This window comes from Ceratotherium simum, chromosome 8 (assembly GCF_057802395.1).
Source record: "Ceratotherium simum simum isolate JZ-2026a chromosome 8, ASM5780239v1, whole genome shotgun sequence".
In the NCBI taxonomy this organism is placed as follows: domain Eukaryota; kingdom Metazoa; phylum Chordata; class Mammalia; order Perissodactyla; family Rhinocerotidae; genus Ceratotherium; species Ceratotherium simum.
In genome coordinates, this window is record NC_141907.1 from 85453731 (window position 1) to 85462520 (window position 8790).

An 8790-nucleotide genomic window follows, 5' to 3' on the forward strand; every position below is an offset into this window, starting at 1 on the left:
TAGTGGTTAAGTGCGCGCGCTCTGCTGCCGGTGGCCTGCGTTTGGATCCTGGGCGCGCGCCAATGCACCACTTGTGAAGCCATGCTGTGGCAGCATCCCATATAAAGTGGAGGAAGATGGGCACAGATGTTAGCGCAGGGCCAGTCTTCCTCAGCAAAGAGAGGAGGATTGGCATGGATGTTAGCTCAGGGCTGATCTTCCTCACAAAAACAAACAAACGAAAAAGAAGAGTAGCCTTTGGTCAGAGAGAAATGATCTCGGAAGCTCTCAGATTCTGGAAGGGATGAAAGGCAATGAAAAGGAAAAATATATGAGTAAATCTCAATGAATATTTACAAAAGAGTGCTAATATATTGTGATGTTAAAAACATACAGATTTAAAACATAACAGTGACACACAACTTGAGGGAGAGGGTAAATAAAGTGGTCTAAGGGGTTCACAGTGTCCAAGAAGTGGACAACATACTGATGTATACTTTAGTACTTTAGGCTTTTAGAAGTCAAGGATGCACATTCTAATTTCTAGAGTAATTAATAACAATAGTAAAAGAACACGTAAATAAAAGGCTAATCAAAAGAAAAAGATGGGAAAAAAAAAACTTGATCCCAAAAAAAGAGTGAAGAACAGGTGAAACAAAAAACAGTAGGACGGCAGCTTTAAAGCCCCATATATTAGTAACTACATTAAATGTAAATTGATTATCCAATTAAAAGACAAAGCCTGTCACCTTTGAATTATAAAGATACACCTTAAACCTGTTTTCAAGAGACAAATCTTAAATATTAAAATGCAGAAAAGCTTAAAAGGAAAGATATACCATGCAAAAATTAACAGAAAGATGGTGTGGCTAGGCTAATATCCAGGTAGACTCTAGACAAGAAGCAATATAAAAGATAACAAGTTTGTGCGTCAGAGTCCTAACAGGAAACAAATGGCACACTAAGGATCATTTAAGGAAGGTTTATTTACAAAGGACTAATTACAAATGTTGTGTGTAGAGTGTAAGAGAATTACATTACAAAGATAGTCCTGTAACCCAAGGTTAAAGCAGGGGAGCTGTACCACCCTTTACCACCCTTAGGCCCTAAGAGACAGAAGAAGAAGTTAACCAGAATCTGGAAGGAGAGAGAATTGTGAAGAGTTCACTGTGAGAGAGGCAATGACCTTTGGTCAAGGTACACATCCAGTTTAAGGTAACCTCTAATGGAGGGAGCCAGGGGGAATAAATACTCTCACTTCACTCTTCTACCATGCAATCTCTTCTCATCATTAGCTACAAAATCATCATGAGGTGGTGTCAGTTCAGTCATACTCTCACCCAAAACCAAAAACAGTAGCCACTCCAGAATTCTTCATATACAGTAGGGGAGAAAAGAAACAAGTAACAAACATAATTGTAGTTTCATAAAACCTGCTTTTTAGCTGGTCACGAGGCCTAGATTCATAAGCATAGCTGCGTTCTTTCACCACCCATTTTAGGTTTCTCTCGCTCTTTGTTTGCACCTAGGCTGAATGGGATTCTTTACCGGGGAGGTGACCCAAACATTCATTCTGGTAAGATGAGTCCTAGAAGAGGTCCTTTTAGGGTTACCCTAGTTTTTTATTGGACTCTTGGCCAAGAGAATACTAAGAAGCATCTCAGTGAATATCCTACCTTCCATATAGAGTCCTATTTACTCCACTGTATAGCAGCAATCCAATTTCCCCCTGTTAAAAGGGATCCCTCACACCTACTGGTAGAGTGATCCCTTTCTCTCTCTGTTGGTTATAGAAAAAGCCCAAACTTGCCAGTGAGCAGTGTCCACTTCTAACTCTTTGAAACCATGTTTCCTAGGAAGCATTCGTCCCTTGAGTACTAAGACCTCCAAAACCACTAAGTCCAAAGTTTCAGGAATAAAAAAAATCCTTCAGGTGAGTTATTAGGTATATAATAGAGAACTCAACAAAAATGCATACAAGTGTACACCAAATATGTACACAAGAATGTTCATAGCAGCACCCCTCATAATAGCCAATAAATGGAAACACCTCCAATGTCTACAACAGTAGAATAGATAAATAAATTGTGGTTCATTCATAAAGCAGAATACTGTATAGCAATGAAAATGAATGAACAACTGCTCCAGGTAACAACGTGGATGAATGTCACAAACAATGTTAAGCGAAGGAAGCCAGACACAAAAGAATACATTACAATTAATATAAAGGTTTAACCACTGACAAACCTAATCTTTGGTGTTAAAATTCAGGATAGTGATTACCTTTAGTAATGTAGTTATTGACATGGGTGGTGGTTACATAGTTATCTTCAGTTTGTGAGAAGTGGTGCTAAACAATTATATTTGTGCACTTTTCTATATGTATGTTATGCTTCCATTAAAAAGCTTATTTTTACAAAAATTCATGTAATTGCCCCTTGTGTGTGATATATAATTTTTCTGGATGCTTTTATGATGTTTTTGTCTTAGTTTTATCAGTTTGATTATAACATGCATAGATGTGATTTTCATTGTAATTTTCCTGCCTGTGGTTCACTGAGCTGTGTGGATTTGTAATTTTATGCTTTTCACTAAGTTTGGAAAACATGTTGCCAGTATTTTTTTAAAAAATTAGACATAAATAAAATAGAGGGACCACTCTCATCTCCACTTTGCATACCTTCTGGGAAAGATGGCACCATATATCGATTACTGGTTTTAGGCTTATACTTCATTCTATAGGCCAGCATCCCTATTTTGCAGTTATTGTCTCCCAACTGGCCCCATATACTGAACCAGTTTTCCAATTTGTTCTCTTAAGTTCCTCTTCACCCTGTCAACTCATAAGCCACTAACAATGAACCAGCATATACCCTTACCTCAGGCAGTGTCTCCTAAAATTCTTACCAATGGAAGGATTTCTCTTTACCGTTGTGTTTCAGGACCACTAATGAATGATGGTGCTGTGTAGTGACCACTCACAGCCAGCTATTGCCAGCTCACTGCAGATCCTTTTGTGAATGAACAAGATCCATACTTTTTTCTCTTCCATTAACTAATCAGAGGGGGGCCAAGTTAAATGAGTTGAGGGAAAAGTGCTAAAGGAGTAGGGGCAGGGACTATTGTAGTCTTAGTCACCTGCTCATTCAATTTAGTTGTGGCTGTGTTCCCAGTCTTGTAGGGAGTGGACTGCTGCTGTGCTCATCCAGATGTATGGTCAATCAGATAACACTAGTTTGTGATGGGCAATTTGATTATTCACACAGTCACTTGATGTCCCATGGTCACATGTTCCATCTCTGCCAGGTATCAGTAGCAAATCAGGAGCTGCTTTTCAAAGAAACAAAACAAAACGTTGTTAGCTGAGGAAGATATCTCTTTACTCCAAAACTGAGCCGCCTGTGTTGTAATTCTCCTATTGGAACTTACCAGAGGCTTCATATAACATCTCTACCACATGAACTTCCAATATCATTGGATGTACCCAATCATAAGGCCCAACTGACAAGACAGTTTGTTCTGGGCCCCACTCAAAACTAGTAGTCTTACAGTTACCCAGAAAACAGGTTAGAGCAACTCACCCAAATGTACTGTATTTTGTTGTCTTCAGATCCCAAAAAGGCCTGCCACACATTTTGCCTTTTTCTTTGTTGTGCATGTGGGAAATACAACCACCTGTCACTCACTTGAATGGATGTCCTAACATGTCTCAGGCCACTGGACCCCTAGAAACTTGTGGCAGGTTCTGGAAGTTTTACAGGGTTTATCTTTTTTTTTTTTTTGGTGAGGAAGATCAGCCCTGAACTAACATCCATGCTAATCCTCCTCTTTTTGCTGAGGAGGACCAGCTCTGAGCTAACATCTATTGCCAATCCTCCTCCTCTTTTTTTCCCCAAAGCCCCAGTAGATAGTTGTATGTCATAGTTGGACAGCCTTCTAGTTGCTGTATGTAGGACGCGGCCTCAGCATGGCCGGAAAAGCGGTGCGTCGGTGCGCGCCCGGGATCCGAACCCGGGCCGCCAGTAGTGGAGCACACGCACTTAACCGCTAAGCCACGGGGCCGGCCTTACAGGGTTTATCTTGCATCTTTTGGCATGCATATGTCTTGCCAAAGCATGTAGAATGCTTGCTACTTCCTGCTCATTGGGTTCATTTAACATAATTTCCTTACAATAATAGACCAGTGTGATATTCTATGGCATAGCAAGATGATCAAGGTCCCTTCACACCATAGAGAGAACGCGAAGGTTGACGTAGCCCTGAGACAAAATGGTAAGGGCTTACTGTTGTCCCTAACATTTAAATACAGTCTGCTTCTGATTGTCCTTACTGATTGGAATGGGGGGGGGTGCGGATTTCTAGATCAATACCTATATATCATATCAAAGTCTATATTAATTTCCTCCAATGAAGACACCACACCTAGAACAGCAGCCGCAACTGGCATCCCCACCTGATTAAGCTTTGCAGTAACTTACAGTCATTCTTTACTACCCATCTGGTTTTTATACTCTCATTCTCTATGATCCATCTGGTGACCAGAAACAGAATTTAAATGGTAATGTGGTATGAATCACTGTGCCAGCATGGTGGCACTAATTGCTGCAATTTTCTCAGGGATGTGGTACTTTTTGTTTATTGCCTTGGTGAGAGAGTGGTAGCAAGTTCTGAACTTTTACGTAGCCCTTCCTACCATAACAGCACTCACTCCATTGTTCAGGAAACCAAAATGAAGATTGCATCAATTATTAAAATTTACCTATTCTTATACATATGGGACTGGAGCAATAACCACATATGGGTCTCTGTGGACTCACTGTTAGCCAGACTCAGGCCAAGACTCCATCTGTCACTTGACTTTCTTAGGCTCCCTATTCTAACCAGTTGTCCAGGGTGGAGTTTTGGGTCTCCAGGTATTAGTATAACTTAAGAAACAGTATCTAATAAGCCTCAGGAGGCCTGGATATGTTCCTTTCTCTAGTAAATGGCCACTAGAGAAGGATTAGGGCAGTGCCTCCCTAACTTGCTCAAGAGAATTACTTGGGGAGCTTCAAAAAATAACAATGCTTGGGTCTCACCTCAAGAAATTATAGATTGAATTGGTCTGGGGTGCATCCTGGGCTTTAGAATGCTAAGGTGTCCTAATGTGCAGACCAGTTTGGGAACCACTGCATTAGGGGAAGATTCGTAGTTATACACTGTGGCTGCATTGCAGGATTCTTCTTCAAAGGGACCCAATGTCTCCATCATCAAGGAGCACCAGGTGTGTGAACTGGATGAGATGCTTCAAATTTCACTACAATAACACAAGTTAGTTTACTTCCCAGAATTTTGCCATCTATATATGTCAAGCAGCACCTCAGTAGGTTACTTAATCTATTTCATTTCTAGGGACCTAGTGATCATTTAGCCATTACCACCTTTCTGTGCACGTCAAAACATTTCTGGTTAACATTCTCTTCTTTCACTTATTATGGTAGTTGTGCCCACCTTGTCTCTGATGGTTATGCGCCATCAAGTGGCTTCTATCACTCTGGGATTCTCTTATTCCCAGAGATCCGGAAACACATTTCTGCCACAGCATTCATCACCATCATTCTGGCAAAGGACAGCCACTTCAGAGCTCTGAGAATGCTGGGGCTCCCATCACCAATCCGTTTCTTAATGACTTGCTGATTGTTGAGGATGGCTAAGGAGCCTTTGTATTCCCCCCTCTACAATATGCCAGGGAATTTCTGGCATTTTGAAATTATTATTTCAAATTTTATTTATAGGCCATTTATTATTTGTAGGCTATTATTGCATCCAAGCCTCATCCTAGCAAACTATTAATGCCAATACATTAAATCTTGATTCTCAGGTGAGTACACCCATGCCAATAAATTTTCCATGAACAGACCTTACATTTATTCCCCCTTGGTGTTAACACCCTTAGAACCCACTTTCATATATACTCTCTAGGTTCCTGCTGATCAAAACAGCAAGGTCTTTAACTCCTGTGTACTTGCCAGAGCTGGCCGCACACTTCTCTGATGAGGCTATCCTGGGATTTAACTGGAGGTACTGGGAGGTGTGAGGGTAAGTTCTGAGAACAGGTATCAGTTTATGAGAGAGCTGTCCTTAGAGGAGGCTGTTTTCCTCAGAGAACAAAGGAAGTTCAAGAGAATATGGAGGTTCAGAGTTCTCAGCTCCATTCTTGTCTGCCCAAATGTCCCCATTCTATGTCTTAGGGCCACTCCTTCCTCACCAATGCTCTTATCTTAGAGTAAGAAAACTGGAGGAATTGAGCATTTAATTGGTGCTACAAATATACTTTATCTGCCCACCGATTACAGAACATGAAGGATTCCTTGAAAGCTGTAGTGGAAGAGTTCTGATTCGCTACATGCATTTTTAATAGTACAGTCTTAGTTTTTATGTTTTCCTTTTTCCTATGTACATTCTGTTTAGGACCATAATAGAAGCCTGGTAGATCCACAGTCTTTATAATTACTATTGTTACCATGGTGATATTTTCTCCCTCCACCTTCACTCTATCCCATGCTATTAATGGTAGTCATAACACTACTATAAGCGATGGATTACCTGTGGTCCTTTTCCATAGAGCAATGAGGTTGTCCGTGTGATTGATTTTAGGGGTGTGTGTGTGTGTGTATCCAATCCAATCTCAGAATCCCATTCTGAGGGTCTTATTTCCATAACAACTCCTGGTCCCAATTGCTCTATCAAAGTTTTGAGAAGAAATAGAAGGCACACTCAAAATAATTTTAAAATGTTTCCATTCTAAATTCCAATCTAAAGATTGGTAAAATACATTACATTAAAATTAAGAACTTTTTTTCAAAAGATGCCATTAAGAAAATGAAAAGATGGGCCGGCCCCGTGGCTTGGCGGTTAAGCGTGTGCGCTCCGCTGCTGGCGGCCCGGGTTCGGATCCCAGGTGCGCACCAACGCACCACTTGTCCGGCCATGCTGAGGCCACGTCCCACATACAGCAACTAGAAGGATGTGCAGCTATGACATACAACTATCTACTGGGGCTTTGGGGGAAAGATAAATAAATAAAATTTAAAAAAAAAAAAAGTTCTATATTTCTAACAAAAAAAAAAAGAAAGAAAATGAAAAGACAAACCATGTTATGGGAAAGCATATTTGGTGCAGGTATATTTGACCAAGAATGCATAGCTAGAATAAATAAAGAAGTCCTAAAAATCAATAAGAAAAAGACTGACAACCCAACAGAAATATGGGCAAGTGACTTGAACAAGCACTTGAAAAAAGAGGATCTCCAGGGGCCTGCCCGGTGGCGTAGGGGTTAAGTTTGTGCCTTCCGCTTTGGCGGCCCGGGGTTTACCAGTTCGGATCCTGGGCGTGGACCTACTCACCGATCACCAAGCCATGCTGCGGCAGTGTCCCACATAGAGGAGCTACAACTCTACAACTGTAATGTACAAGTATGTGCTGGGGCTTTGGGGAGAAAAAAGAAAAAGAGGAAGATTGGCAACAGATGTTAGCGCAGGGCCAATCCTCCTCAAAAAAAAGAGGCTCTCCAAATGCCAAATAAGATAAAATGGTGCTCAACCTCTATAGTCCTCAGGAAAATGCAAATTAATGCCAAAATGAGATGTCACTATACACCCATCAGAATGGCTCAAGTTAAAGACCGACAAGACCAAGTGTTGCCCAGGGTGTGGAGAAGATGAAACTTTCATATACAGTACTGCTGGTGGGGATGAAAATAACTTTGTTGATAAAAATAAACTTTGGAAAACTCTCATTCTTTACAAAATTTGAACATACCTCAATGACCAAGGAATATTAATCCTAAGTATTGTCTCAATAGAAATGTCTGCCTGTGCACACCAAGAGACACATAAAAGAATGCTTGTGGCACCATTACTGGTTAATAGCTCCAAAGCAGAAACAAACCAAATATCAACAATAGAATGGATAAATATAGGTGGTTTATCCATATAATGGAATATAGCAATGAATATGAACAAACTACTTCTACAAACAGATGAATCTCACAAATATTATGGTGAAATACAAATTTAATCTCATTTATGTAAGATTCAAAAACAGGCAAAACTGCTCTATGGTCTTAAGTTAGAAGAGTGGGTACATTCGAGGAGGAGGGGCAGGATAGTTATTGGGAGGTCACCTAAGAGGGTTCCTACGTAGCTGGTAATATTCTATTTCCTGGGTGGTTGATATAGGGGTATTTTTACTCTATGATAGATACTTCATTTATTTCTTCAGTATGCTATATTTCAATTCTTTTAAAAGGGTAGTCCTGGGCCGGCCCCGTGGCGCAAGCGGTTAAGTGCACGTGCTCCGCTGTGGCAGCCCAGGGTTCACCGGTTCGGATCCCGGGCGCGCACCGACGCACCGCTTGGCAAGCCATGCTGTGGTGGCGTCCCATATAAAGTGGAGGAAGATGGGCACAGATGTTAGCCCAGGGCCAGTCTTCCTCAGCAAAAAAAAGAGGAGGATTGGCATTGGATGTTAGCCCAGAGCTGATCTCCTCACCAAAAAAAAAAAAAAAAAGAATGGTCCTAAAAAGATTGGGAACTATTGGTTTGTGCCTCTCTGCCCCTCTCCATCAATTCTAATACTTCTTCTTTTGAGACCTAGTTCATTTCAGATTCCACATCTTACGTCAAGCCCAACCACTCTAGCTAGAAGCTATTTATCTTGCTTCCTTGTTTTTATTACACCTCCTAGGAGGTAGTATAATATAGTAGAAATAGTATGGGCTAAGGGGCTTGGGCTTCTGCAAGGCAGAAAAAAGCAGGAGGGTGACATGGT